The sequence below is a fragment of the Aquarana catesbeiana genome, linkage group LG02 (assembly GCF_042186555.1).
Source record: "Aquarana catesbeiana isolate 2022-GZ linkage group LG02, ASM4218655v1, whole genome shotgun sequence".
In the NCBI taxonomy this organism is placed as follows: domain Eukaryota; kingdom Metazoa; phylum Chordata; class Amphibia; order Anura; family Ranidae; genus Aquarana; species Aquarana catesbeiana.
Genome location: NC_133325.1, coordinates 161,033,441 through 161,046,550, shown reverse-complemented (window position 1 = coordinate 161,046,550; position 13,110 = coordinate 161,033,441). Strand labels below are relative to the sequence as shown.

At 46.2% G+C, this 13,110-nt stretch overlaps 1 protein-coding gene across 1 annotated transcript in view; it reads right to left on the bottom strand.

The window, feature by feature from the left end:
* GALNT6 (polypeptide N-acetylgalactosaminyltransferase 6) overlaps window positions 1–12,758 on the bottom strand; it is a 118,307-nt gene extending 105,549 nt beyond the window's left edge. Inside the window, exon 1 of the mRNA XM_073613703.1 lies at window positions 12,449–12,758. The gene's annotated coding sequence lies outside the window, so the exon portion shown is untranslated. The remainder of the gene's footprint in view (window positions 1–12,448) is intronic.
* Window positions 12,759–13,110: the final 352 nt, after the last annotated feature.

Here is a 13,110-nt window from a genome sequence, read left to right as displayed (position 1 = left end):
AGCTATTGGCCACTGCCCCGTTTATAGTCCCGACGTACATGTTTTACGTCACCGCGTTTAAAACGATCGGATTTTCCGACAACTTTGTGTGACCGTGTGTATGCAAGACAAGTTCCACAAAAAAAAAAAAAATGAACACAAGGCTAAGCATACACATTAGGTCAAGGGAAAAGAAAGGAGGCTGGAGAAGCAAGGATGAGTCAGATGTTGCCAGTATCCCTCATCACAGAGTGGAATGGCAGCAATCTGTCAAAGCTGCCAACCTAGTGTCCAGCAGGCATCCATTGGTCATGCCATGGAATCTTCCTGGGTTTGGCAAACCCAGCGAGAAGTCAGAACCCCAAACTTGACTCCAAACCACATTGAAGTAAAACTACTGAATTTATTGGCATATAACACGCACTTCTTCACCCTGAAAATCGGGTGCAAATAGTGTGTGCGTGTTATACGCCGATACTGCAATTTAGGCTGCCTAGGAGGGAACCGGGACGAGCGCCATCAGATTACATACAGCGAGAATCTCCTGTTTACTCAGCGGCCTCTGTGATAGGAAGTCCCGTCTCCTGGGCCGGCATTGGACCAGTGTTCTGTCTATCATAGAAGCCGGTCCAGGAGATGGGACTTTGTATTAAAGAGGCTGCCGATTAAACAGGAGATTCTCGCTGTATGTAATCTGATGGCACTCATCCCACCCCCCTCCCTGTCCCCTCCCAGGCAGCAGTAATCTGAGTTGAAGGATCAGGCTGCATTCATGGCAATGGTGAGGCTGCAGATGGGCATTGATCAAGTTGCATTGATGGGCAATGGTGAGGCTGCAGATGGGCATTGATCAAGCTACATTGATGGGCAATTGTGAGGCAGCAGATGGACATTGATCAGGCTGCAGATGGGCAATGGTGAGGCTGCATTGATTTTGCTTCAAAGTTCTTTATTTAAAATTTAAGTTAAAATACCATTTTTAAAATTTTCCTGAAACTTCCCTCCTAAGATGAAGGTGCGTGTTATACACCTGTGCGTGTTATATGCCGATAAACACGGTAGCTATTTTTTTCTGGCCATTTTCAAGGCCAATTGGTAAGCTGCTGTTGTTGGGGGAGGGGCATAAAAGCCCTACCTACCTTTTTTGCAGGGCACCTTGTCCCAATGTTGAGGGTCATAAGCCTCTTCTCCACATTTCTTTTCCAAAAAAGAAAGTGTTAGTTTGTGGGGACTTATGAAGGAATTTGGTAACCAAAGCATGAGTATGGGGTGAGAATGTATTTGTGGCATGTCTTTAGGGTAAAAGAGGAGCTTGATTTGTCACAAATAGAAAATTCCATAATTGGCCCCCCAGTCATAGCTATCTATGACTAAGACCCATACTGGACATAAACGCATAAGTGTTGGGACCGATTCTGGAATTTTCTAATTGTGACAAACAAAGCTCTTCTTTTACCCTGAAGACGTGTGTCGTGAGTATACTTCCATAATTGGTCCAGACGCTTACACGTTCCTGCCCAGTACTTCTATGACTAAGGCCCATACTGGGCAGAAACGCAAAAGGACTGAGACCAATTGTGGAACTTTATAATCATGACAAAGCTGATCTTTTACCCTGAAGACGTATATGCGCAACGTGCGGGCTTAAAGCCCACCCTTTTTCCACTGCACATATGCAATATTTGGGCAGCAAGAAGTTAATCAAATAAAAATAAAAATAAAAATAAAAATGTAACATTCCCTGATGCAAACCCATCAATCACAGCGACCTGCTGTGGGTCAATACCAAACCGCCACACTCTCGCTGCTACAGGAAAGATCCCCAGCACTGCAGCAATATAAACATGGCACCCGGGATCCTGGATGACATCATTTCACCAGCCAGGGATTCAAACTGGCAAACTGCAAACAGGCTGGGTCTGCTTAAATTTAAAGTTGGACCCAAACCTGAATCCCATCTCTAGCCATACCGTATACTAAATATATTTGCCAGTTCAGGCCGCTGTTATCTCATATCTATGAGTACTAATCGATTTTTGAGCCACTTCTGAAATGTGTGTTGCAGTAAGCAGAACCTCAAGGAGTCACAGGCAGTCACTATTACACAGGGATATTTATCAAACCAACCCAATTATGTATAGAGCAACTGAGCAGTACAATAGGATTATTCAGTCTATTGTGGCAGTCACAGCTGCTCTGCAGGATGTCTCTATACAGCTTTCAGGAACTACTTGTTCTGATTCATTACACTACATGTGTGACGTTGCAATTTGACAGTACTGACAAACACAGGTGACTAGTGACAGGTAAGATTACCACCACGCATCTCTTGCTTCACAAAGCTCTACATTCTATTGATGGCACAAAGCCTTCTGGCATAGACAGCCGTAGCAGGGAATAAGCCATTCTATTGCAATTATCCTATCTCAATGGTTCAGTGCTCCTGAAGAACATTGGATATAATTTGTACATGATTCATCAAATTCAAGCATGTAGCATGTATGACATGCTAGCAAATTCTATGAGGTCACAGGTCTGTACTGCGCTAAACATCACAGACACTAGATCGGGGGTCTCCAAGCTATGGCCCATGGGCCAAATTCGGACTGCTGCAAGATTTTATTTGAGCCCTCTGATGTAAGGGGAGACTGTGAGGGGGACCCCAATTCATTTAAATTTGGGGGCGGGGCAGGGCAGCATGGACGGTGGAAGATTTCAACTGATAGAAAAGAAGAGATATCAACACAAGGGACACATTCTACTGACGGTAAGTTATGTTCTGATGTTCTGAGTTTTTTTTCTACACCTAGGCTTTAAGGCTAGCTATAAATGCATAGGTTTCTCTCATTCTGCAAGCTGAACAAGAGAAATCTGTGTCCGTGTATGGCTAGGATTAAGGTACACACAGCAATGAAATCTAATAGGGTTCCTTCACCATGCTAAATAGTGTGGATTGAGGAATCGCCATCGTATTCAGAAAACCATGACACTTGCGGTTGTCTGAATACTGACTGCATCTGACAGGATACAGTCACTGTAGCCTCCAATTTTATTAAATTGAAATCGCACATTACCAATAAGTAACTGTAGGTTAGGGACAGATGATCACCTCTAGACGCAAACAGTGAGGGCAAAGTTATCCTCCATCTGGTGAAATGTAAATCAGCCTAAGGCCTCATTCACATGGGCAAAAAGTGCCCTCCTGCAGATTCCTGTGGCCAGGATCCCAGGTGTTCTGATCATTGGTGGCTGCTCAGCCTGTATCTGTGTATCCAGCAGTTACCCACTGTTAGGGACAGATGTTCATGCATGGATGCGGGTAGATTGCATCCAGGGGAGGACATCTATCCCTAAGACCCCTTCACACCGGGGCGATGAGCTGGCAGGACATTAAGGTTGCTTTCACACTGGGGCAGGCGTTGAAGGTAAAAATGCTGCTATTTTTACTGCACTTTACCGTCATTTTAGTGGCGCTATTCCGCTTTTAACCCCTGCTAGGGGCCAAATATAAGGTTAAATGCGCCGCTGTTGAAGCACTTTTGCAGGCGCTTCAGCAGTGCAGCCCATTCCTTTCAATGGACAGGAGTGGTGTATACACAGCTCCTGTACTGCCCTAGAGATGCTGCTTGCAGGACTTTTTTTTAAAGTCCTGCCAGCGCATCGCCCCAGTGTGAAAGCACCGCTCCTCCACCGCTCCTGCCCATTAAAATGAATGGGCACCGCTGCACGGGCGCACTCAACCCTTTATTTGGCCACTAGCGGGGGTTAAAAGTGCCCCTGCTAGTGGCTGAATAGCGCCACTAAAATGACCGTAAAGCGTTTTACCGTCAATGCCCGCCTGCCCCAGTGTGAAAGCAGCCTAACTGCAGGTTATCATTGGACATGCATATATGCTTACAGGTGTGAACAGCTGCAACTTCTGTCAGCCTATGGAGTAGTACAGGCTGAGCAGCCACTGATTAGGACACCAGGCGTCCACAGTATACTTACCGCAGGAGGGCCCTTTATCGTGTGAATGAGGTCTAAATCCCGCTAAGAAGCTGCTTCAAGCACTGTGCTCCAGTGTATTCTCACAAGATTTGGAATACTGTGCATTCTCTTGGATCTCACCAGCAGGATAAAACTATGCACTATGGAAGACGGAGGAAACGTCAGTGTGTAATCAACAACCTCCAATTCAGCTCCTTCTTCCGAAAAAAACTGCGCTTTTATTTAATGTTTTAGCAGGGGAGGGGGCACATTATTAAAAAGCAAACCTTGCATGCAGCGTAAGGTCCCAAAGTTCTGCTAAACCACACACACACACTGCACCAGAGGGATCCCGGGGGACAGGCTGGACCGGAAGAATCCCGAGGCGGGGGGGGGGGGGGGGGGGGAGATAAGCTGCTGCAGAGGAACACAGGGTTATGCCTCATCAGTGGTGTAGGGGGAGGCAATAGGCCACAGCACAGCACACTCATGATGGCGCAGGAATAACTTTGCGCCCCTCTAAATGTTGCACCCTGGGGCGAAGGCTCCAGTGCCCTCCCCCACGCTGCACCACTGTCTTGTCAGTAACTCAGGAAATATTGAAGCGGTAAGGGCCACCAGCATACACACATTGGAGGGGGGGGGGATTCAATGAAGCTGCAACATCACTTTTGTGACGTTATTTCCTCTTGTTAAGGTATTGTCCCAAATTCATGAAGTATTTGCAACACTTTTGGTTCTGAGAGCGACCCATGCACCAAATTCAGGTAGTTCTGAAATGTGCCATTTTTACATTGTGTCGCGTCGAATGCGCCAAATGTGAAAGTGGTGCTAATTAAGACCAACTCTCTTTTGGTGTACAGAGAGAAAATCTGGCTCAGACAGATTTTGCGAAATTGTCGCTCATGCAATCTAAAAGTGGCACAGCATAACAGAGAATTTTAAGTACAAGTCCTAGATAGGTAGATAAATATGGTGGATTCTTCACCGCCTTTAGAATGCGTAAGAGACACTTTTGCAAAGTCTGCGCCAGTTCTTATGAATTCCAGGGATTGTGTGCAGCCATGAGGCCAGGTTTCTACCCTTGGTGCGGCAGATGTTTATATCATACTGACGGTTACAAATGACTAGGGATTCTGACTGGCCTTGGATGCAGATAGTTTTCGGATCTGGACGCACGCACACTGGACTCTCATTTGCGTATGGCCACAGCACAGTGTGCTGCTGCGTCCAAAGGTAGAGTTTGACGCTGCAGTCTAGACACTTGTCTGAATGAGCTCCAAGTCAACAGCCAGGCAGTTATTTCCAAAAATAAGATCAATAGCCCGATATTTCTCCACACAGTTTTACTGTGAGGCTACCATGAGAATTCCAAAGCGGTCTGGTGTTTATCGCCGCTATTTCAGATGTCTTTACACCTCTGCAGGTGCAGAGAAAACAAGCATCATCTACTGTGCGTCTTCACACTTCAAAAAGAAAAAAATATATCAGAGTCAACGTAATAGTACTACAATATTTCAGTTCTAATGGTGCTGAGTTTGAATGACTCAGGTGACAGAAATTCCTGTACAGCCTCACCTCAAACTAAAATGCTCCACGTCAGTACAGAGGAGAGACAAAAGGCAGCAAACAGTTGGGTGTGAACTGGTAATGTCACTGCCCCTCCAACAATGGTCACAATGGGAATAGGAGTGTGAGCTTTACTGACATTTTTCACAGAAGTCTTCAAGGTTTTAAAACACCCCAATAAATCGAACCCTGTTAAATGGTGTGCACTGTACCATGAGATTACAGATTAGAGAACCTGCAGGTTTTATATGAAGCACTGCTGCGTGTAACTGTAGGCTGACCTGCATACACACACTGTGAGGTAAATCAAGCAGTCTTATCTGATATGTGACTAGGAGTGACTGCAATGATCAAAGTGCACCAAGCATATAATCACATTTCCCTGTCAGAACAATGGCAGAGGCTTGTTAGTAGTTGCTATGGGCTACCAGAGTTTTCACCAAACCATATATTACTATTGTATCTCTTATTTAATCAAAATTAAATTAGACTTCCAGGCAAAGTTATGGAAAAGACCAGGCAAGAGTTTTAATTGCTCCGTGTCTCTTTTGGAAATTTCCCCTCACTTCCTGTATATATGGTGGCCATACATGCCATTAGAGATTTCCCCTCACTTCCTGTATATGGTGGCCATACACGCTGTTGGAGGATTTCCCCCACTTCCTGTATATGGTGGCCATACACGCTTTCTCTCACTTCCTGTATATAGTGGCCATACACACTGTTGGAGGATTTCCCCTCACTTCCTGCATATGGTGGCCATACACGCTTTTGGAGGATTTCCCCTTACTTGCTGTATATGGTGGCCATACATGCTGTTGGAGATTTCCCCTCACTTCCTGTATATTGTGGCCATACACACTGTTGGAAATTTCCCCTCACTTCTTATACTGTATATGGTAGCCATACACGCTGAGATTTTTTTTTTATCAGATCAATGTGCGATTCAGTCAAAACAATTGTATGCAAACAATCGAATAGCGATGACTTCCATTCCAATTGATTTAAGACTTGTTCACACAGGCCTACTAGAACGTACACCCGTGTGAGGGCTGTATTTGCCTGCATGGGGATGCAAAGGTGTTCCCTGTGTCCCCAATTACGATTGTAAGTTATGATTGTTACTGTATCTTAATTAGCATTCAAAATCCACTTCTCCCTGTGTGGAATACCAATTGAATGGGTAGATTGATTATTCTTACTAGGGGAGACCGATCGTAAAAGAAATGGATCATATATGGAGGTGTGTCGTCACTGGATGTGATGGAAAAGGTCTTAAAATGTGATGGGGGGGGGGGGACGTCAATGGCAACATAATCCTCTGGGAAATGGAGCAGGCTAAAAGATCCAACACCATTTTGCTTCATTTTCTGTCCCACTAACAATGTTGTCACCATGACAGGAAGTGAAGGGGAAATGACCCCTTTGGAGCCACATACAGTGATAAAAACCAGAAGCTGGCCATACACTTTATCCTGCATATAAAAATAAAAATAAATGATCAGATTCCCCCATCTATGCTAAGCAGCACAGATTGGGAAGGGTGTTGTGCCAGGGGAGTAGGGGGCAGACAGGGCCACCCAAGTATTTTGGTCAGTTTATCAGGAAACATTTGAACAGTGTATGGGCAGCTTAACTCTTCCCTACTGTGTCCACAGCTATACAAACAGACGTGTGGCCATTCATAATTAAGCGTAAGTGAAGAGGTGCTTTTTTGTAGCGTTGGGCTGGCCATAGATGATGCAAATTTCTTTCCTGTAGCCACGGGTTGCAGGAAAGAAATCTGCACGATTCCCCCATCAACACAGACAGTGCTGACATGGGAATCCCTCCTTCCAAGACATTATCTTCTCCCGGCAGAGGGGGCGAGGGAAACCATCCCGGAGTAGACAGTGATTATTGATAGCAGCCACTTGTGATAATCGATCAACTTGGTACACTCAGCCTGCCCAATAATGGTTCGAATCTTGGCCGCTTCCTGCTGAACCGGCCGAGATTCAAACCGTGTACGGCCGGCCTTAGGCAGGTGCGTTGTCACGCATCATTGTGCATTTTCTTTGACATGAATTATGACTCGTGTTTTCAATACGATTTTTTTAATGTAACACTTATGCCCCATACACACAGTCGGACTTTGTTCGGACATTCCAACAACAAAGTCCTAGGATTTTTTCCGACGAATTTTGGCTCAAATTTGTCTTGCATACACACGGTCACACAAAGTTGTCGGAAAATCCGATCGTTCTAAACGCGGTGACGTAAAACACGTACGTCGGGACTATAAACGGGGCAGTGGCCAATAGCTTTCATCTCTTTATTTATTCTGAGCATGCGTGGCACTTTGTCCGTCGGATTTGTGCACACACAATCGGAATTTCCGACAACGGATTTTGTTGTCGGAAAATTTTATAGCCTGCTCTCAAACTTTGTGTGTCGGAAAATCAGATGGAAAATGTGTGATGGTGCCTACACACGGTCGGAATTTCCGACAACAGGGTCCTATCACACATTTTCCGTCGGAAAATCCGACCGTGTGTACGGGGCATTAGAGTGGCTAGGGTTAAGTTTGCAACAGAATTGTGCTTATTTGACCCCATAGACTTTAGGGGCTTGTTCACACTAAGGATGAGCTCCGGCGTGTTCACACAGCCCACATGCAGAGCCAGGAAGTCAGCACTGCGACTTCCTGGCGGGCTCTACACGTGGGCTGCGTGAACACGCCTGAGCTCATCCTTAGTTCACACCATGTCCACCGAGCTGTGATCTCTGCACAACAACCACAGTACATGTATGGTGTGAACTGGGAACGTAGAAAACACCATACAGGTGCCACAGTTTGCACAAAAACACAGCTGAGGCTGGGTTCCCTGCATCCAATTTGCAATAGCAGGAGATTTTGACTGGCTCTCTATGGTGCCGGTGTCTTGCCGAATAAGTTCCTTCGGCGGATAGGTTCCCCCCCTGTACTGCGCAGGCGCAGCGCCTGCGCAGTACGAACTACTAACAGCCGCCGGAGATAGCCGAAGCTCAAGATTGACAATCAGCTGGACACGGCGCCTACACTCTGGGTCCAGGTTCCTTCCCTACCATCCAAGTGGACCTAGAGGGGGAATCAAAAAGAGCCGAGCGAATCAAAAAGGCGCCGTGTACAGCTGATTTTCAGCTATTCCGCTTCGGCTATTTCCGCCAGATCCTACTGCGCAGGCGCAGCGCCTGCGCAGTAGAGGGGGGAACTTATCAGCTGAGTGGAACTTTCTCGGCAGAACACCGGTTCACATATCTCCAGTGCAAATTTGCACAGGAGCCCTGTGCGTCTTTTGGTCCATTTCAGGTCCAAATTCAGCCTAAAATTGGGGCTGAAACCGGATCTGAAACGGTGAATGGGGACGCACCAGACCCCTGCTGTAAACATGCAACATGCAAAAATAGTGTAAACAAACACCAAAAAAAAAAAACACTTTGAAATTATGTGTTTTTCAGGCACACTGATTTACCAATCCATGCGGCCAAAAAACGCACAATGCGGCTCCACTAGTACAAATCATGCATTAAAATAAAAAATAAGTATACAAAAAAGAAAAAAAAAGCCTTAAATCGTCCAGCTATGCTTATGCTGAATGTGAATAGAGGCTTAGCCCTAGTCCACACTGAATGCGACTTTGAAATAGCCCGATTTCAAAGCTGCAGGTCAGTGCGATTTCAGGTGCGAATTCATGAACAGATGTTTATGCAAGTCACACCTGAAATCGCAAAAAAAAAAAAAAAAAAATTAGTACAGGAACAATTTTTTTTTATATCAGTGTAGCACCGCAAAATCAGTCGCACCAATTTAAAAGGGTTCCGTTGCCGACAATAGGGTGTGACTTGTCATGCAATTTCGAACTGCCAAATCACACGACAAGTCGCACAGCCCACCTGATCACAGGCAGTGAGACATTGTCCCGATGTGCGGCTGCAGAGATCGGGAAATGTCGGGACACGCCGGAGCTCATCCTTACCATTAAGGATGAGCTCTGGTGTGTTCGCATGCTGCACGTGCCGAGCCTGCCAGGAAGTCGGCACGGCGCAGCGCTAATCAAAGGCAGTGAGACATTTCCCGATGTGCGGCTGCAGAGATCGGGAAATGTCTCACTGCTTGTGATTAGCGCTGCGCCATGCCGACTTCCTGGCGGGATCGGCACGTGCAGAATACAAACACGCCGGAGCTCATCCTTACTGGCCATACACTATACAAAAAAAATCGGCCAACCCCATTTTCGAAAGACAAACATTCGGATTCGGCCATGAGCGCAAACCATAGTGCCATCATGTAATGACGGATAAATCGTTCAGTGGACATAAATGAATGCAATTTTTGTTTGTTTTTTTACATATACCTAGTGCAAACAGTTCGGACGGGAAACACATTAACCTTTAAGTTTATCGTTCGTTAGAAAATTTCCAAACTTGTCCTTCGTTTTGTCGGCTCAAAAACATCTCAACGATTATAGATTTTGTGCCCATTAACTTCCCGAAAAACGAACGAACTGTCTAAATGACCGAATTTCGGACGATTTTTTGTACAGTGTATGGCCAGCATTAGTCACAGAAAAAACATAGATGTCGTATTTTTCAAAAAGCAGATAGGAACAGACACTATGGTTGTTATGGAGAAGTTGAACACTTTTAGGCCTCATTCACACGGGTGTACCAATCCCTTTACCTGTGCGATTGTTTTCATCCCCGTAAGATGCACAGGTGTTCTGTAGAGACATCTCTCCATGCACATTTTGGAAGTGTACATCCGGTGGGTTGGAATAGATGAGGATGCAGACAGGCTGCGCTCTGATCTGTGCAGGAGACTAAACTCCGGGATCTGCTTGGAGAAGATCAGTGCAGGTAATGCAGCCATCCACCTGAATGCAGCCATCCACCTGTCATTGATCTGAATGCAGCCATCCACCTGTCATTGATCTGAATGCAGCCATCCACCTGTCATTGATCTGAATGCAGCCATCCACCTGTCATTGATCTGAATGCAGCCATCCACCTGTCATTGATCTGAATGCAGCCATCCACCTGTCATTGATCTGAATGCAGCCATCCACCTGTCATTGATCTGAATGCAGCCATCCACCTGTCATTGATCTGAATGCAGCCATCCACCAGTCATTGATCTGAATGCAGCCATCCACCAGTCATTGATCTGAATGCAGCCGTCCACCAGTCATTGATCTGAATGCAGCCGTCCACCAGTCATTGATCTGAATGCAGCCGTCCACCAGTCATTGATCTGAATGCAGCCGTCCACCTGTCATTGATCTGAATGCAGCCGTCCACCTGTCATTGATCTGAATGCAGCCGTCCACCTGTCATTGATCTGAATGCAGCCGTCCACCTGTCATTGATCTGAATGCAGCCGTCCACCTGTCATTGATCTGAATGCAGCCGTCCACCAGTCATTGATCTGAATGCAGCCGTCCACCAGTCATTGATCTGAATGCAGCCATCCACCAGTCATTGATCTGAATGCAGCCATCCACCAGTCATTGATCTGAATGCAGCCATCCACCAGTCATTGATCTGAATGCAGCCATCCACCTGTCATTGATCTGAATGCAGCCATCCACCTGTCATTGATCTGAATGCAGCCATCCACCTGTCATTGATCTGAATGCAGCCGTCCACCTGTCATTGATCTGAATGCAGCCGTCCACCTGTCATTGATCTGAATGCAGCCGTCCACCTGTCATTGATCTGAATGCAGCCGTCCACCTGTCATTGATCTGAATGCAGCCGTCCACCTGTCATTGATCTGAATGCAGCCGTCCACCTGTCATTGATGTGAATGCAGCCGTCCACCTGTCATTGATGTGAATGCAGCCGTCCACCTGTCATTGATCTGAATGCAGCCGTCCACCTGTCATTGATCTGAATGCAGCCGTCCACCTGTCATTGATCTGAATGCAGCCGTCCACCTGTCATTGATCTGAATGCAGCCGTCCACCTGTCATTGATGTGAATGCAGCCATCCACCTGTCATTGATCTGAATGCAGCCATCCACCTGTCATTGACCTGAATGCAGCCATCCACCTATCATTGATCTGAACAGGCTGCCTGCAGGAGTCTGCATGGATCACCTGCGCAGCCATCGTGGACACACAGGAATGCACACTGATACTGTGAATGAGGCCTTATTGCAATATGTGTGCTAAAACACATTAGTAAAAATGGGTCCCGATCTTCCCCAACAAAATTGTTGGTAGGTAGAATTTTTATGCAGCAAAAAAAAAAAAAAAAAAGTTGATCAGTCCCTCCAGTTACTGGTATAGTTTATATTACTGTAAAGCTGGCCATATACTTTACGATTGCCTTTAGATCGACCATTAACTATGTAGAAAGGCCTACAAATGAAGAATTGTTTAGGTCTGTCCCCATATAGTTTTGGTAAAATCTAAAGATTGTACAATCAGATTGTAAAGTATACGGCCAGATTAAAGCTCACCTGTCTACTTCTGATCCTATTCATGAAAACAGAGCAAAACAGCAAAGAACGAAATGACAAGTGCAGAAACTCTGAGCAGACACATCTCAATCTGACTTCTAGGACATGACAAGCCGGAGGATCGGGGGATTTCCAGCGATCACAGTGACTATGTCCGGCAATAAGAGGAAGAGGAAGATCGGCCATTCTCTGCCGGTCTATGGGGTTGCTAAGCAAACAATGCACAATAGACACTTGTCATCGGGATCACTCATATTGAATGAACACACACAATGGAACATGTCAGCACCCAGGGAGTGAAACACACGAGAGCTATGTACCCCCATCATACAATGAGAGCACTCACACCTCTCCTGATCGGAGATCACAAAGTTGTAACATCGGATGGGATGGTCCGGTAACCGATCGGGGGGTCACAGTGATGAGGATCGGTGATCGGCTCTTACCTTATTTGTGTGATCGGAGATCGGCTGGCTCTGTGATCGGAGATCGGACGACTCTGTGATCGGTGATCGGCTGGCTCGGTGATCGGAGATCGGACTGCTCTGTGATCGGAAATCGGACTGCTCTGTGATAGGGACACAGGCACACTTGTGCTGTCACTGAGCGGAGACGACTGATTCAGGAAATATACAGTGATCAGTGATGAAGGAGGTGCACACTCCTCAATGATCAGTGATGAAGGAGGTGCACACTCCTCAATGATCAGCACACAGGAGGAGTCTCCCTCCACACACAGCGATACCTGCACACAGAGGAGCAGGGGGGAGGGGACAAGGATCACACTGAACAGGTGTATTCTAGAGGGAGGAGGGAGATCAGGCTCTCCCAGGTCCTAGAGATGTGTACACTGCCTCCAACATCAGCCCCTCCATCCATCACCACACCATCCACACTACCTCCCTATTAAACTGAAGACAAAACTTCATTTGGTTAGTTGAAGGGATAGATCAGTGGTGGTCAGCAAGAAAATTATAGTGCAGATTCTGACACCTCCAGAGGGCCACATAATAGTAGCACATTTTCACTCCTTAGTGCCCCAAAATGCTGGTTTTGTTTCGTTTTTTTGCAGCATGTCACTATGCACACCAAAGACGTTGGTAGAAAT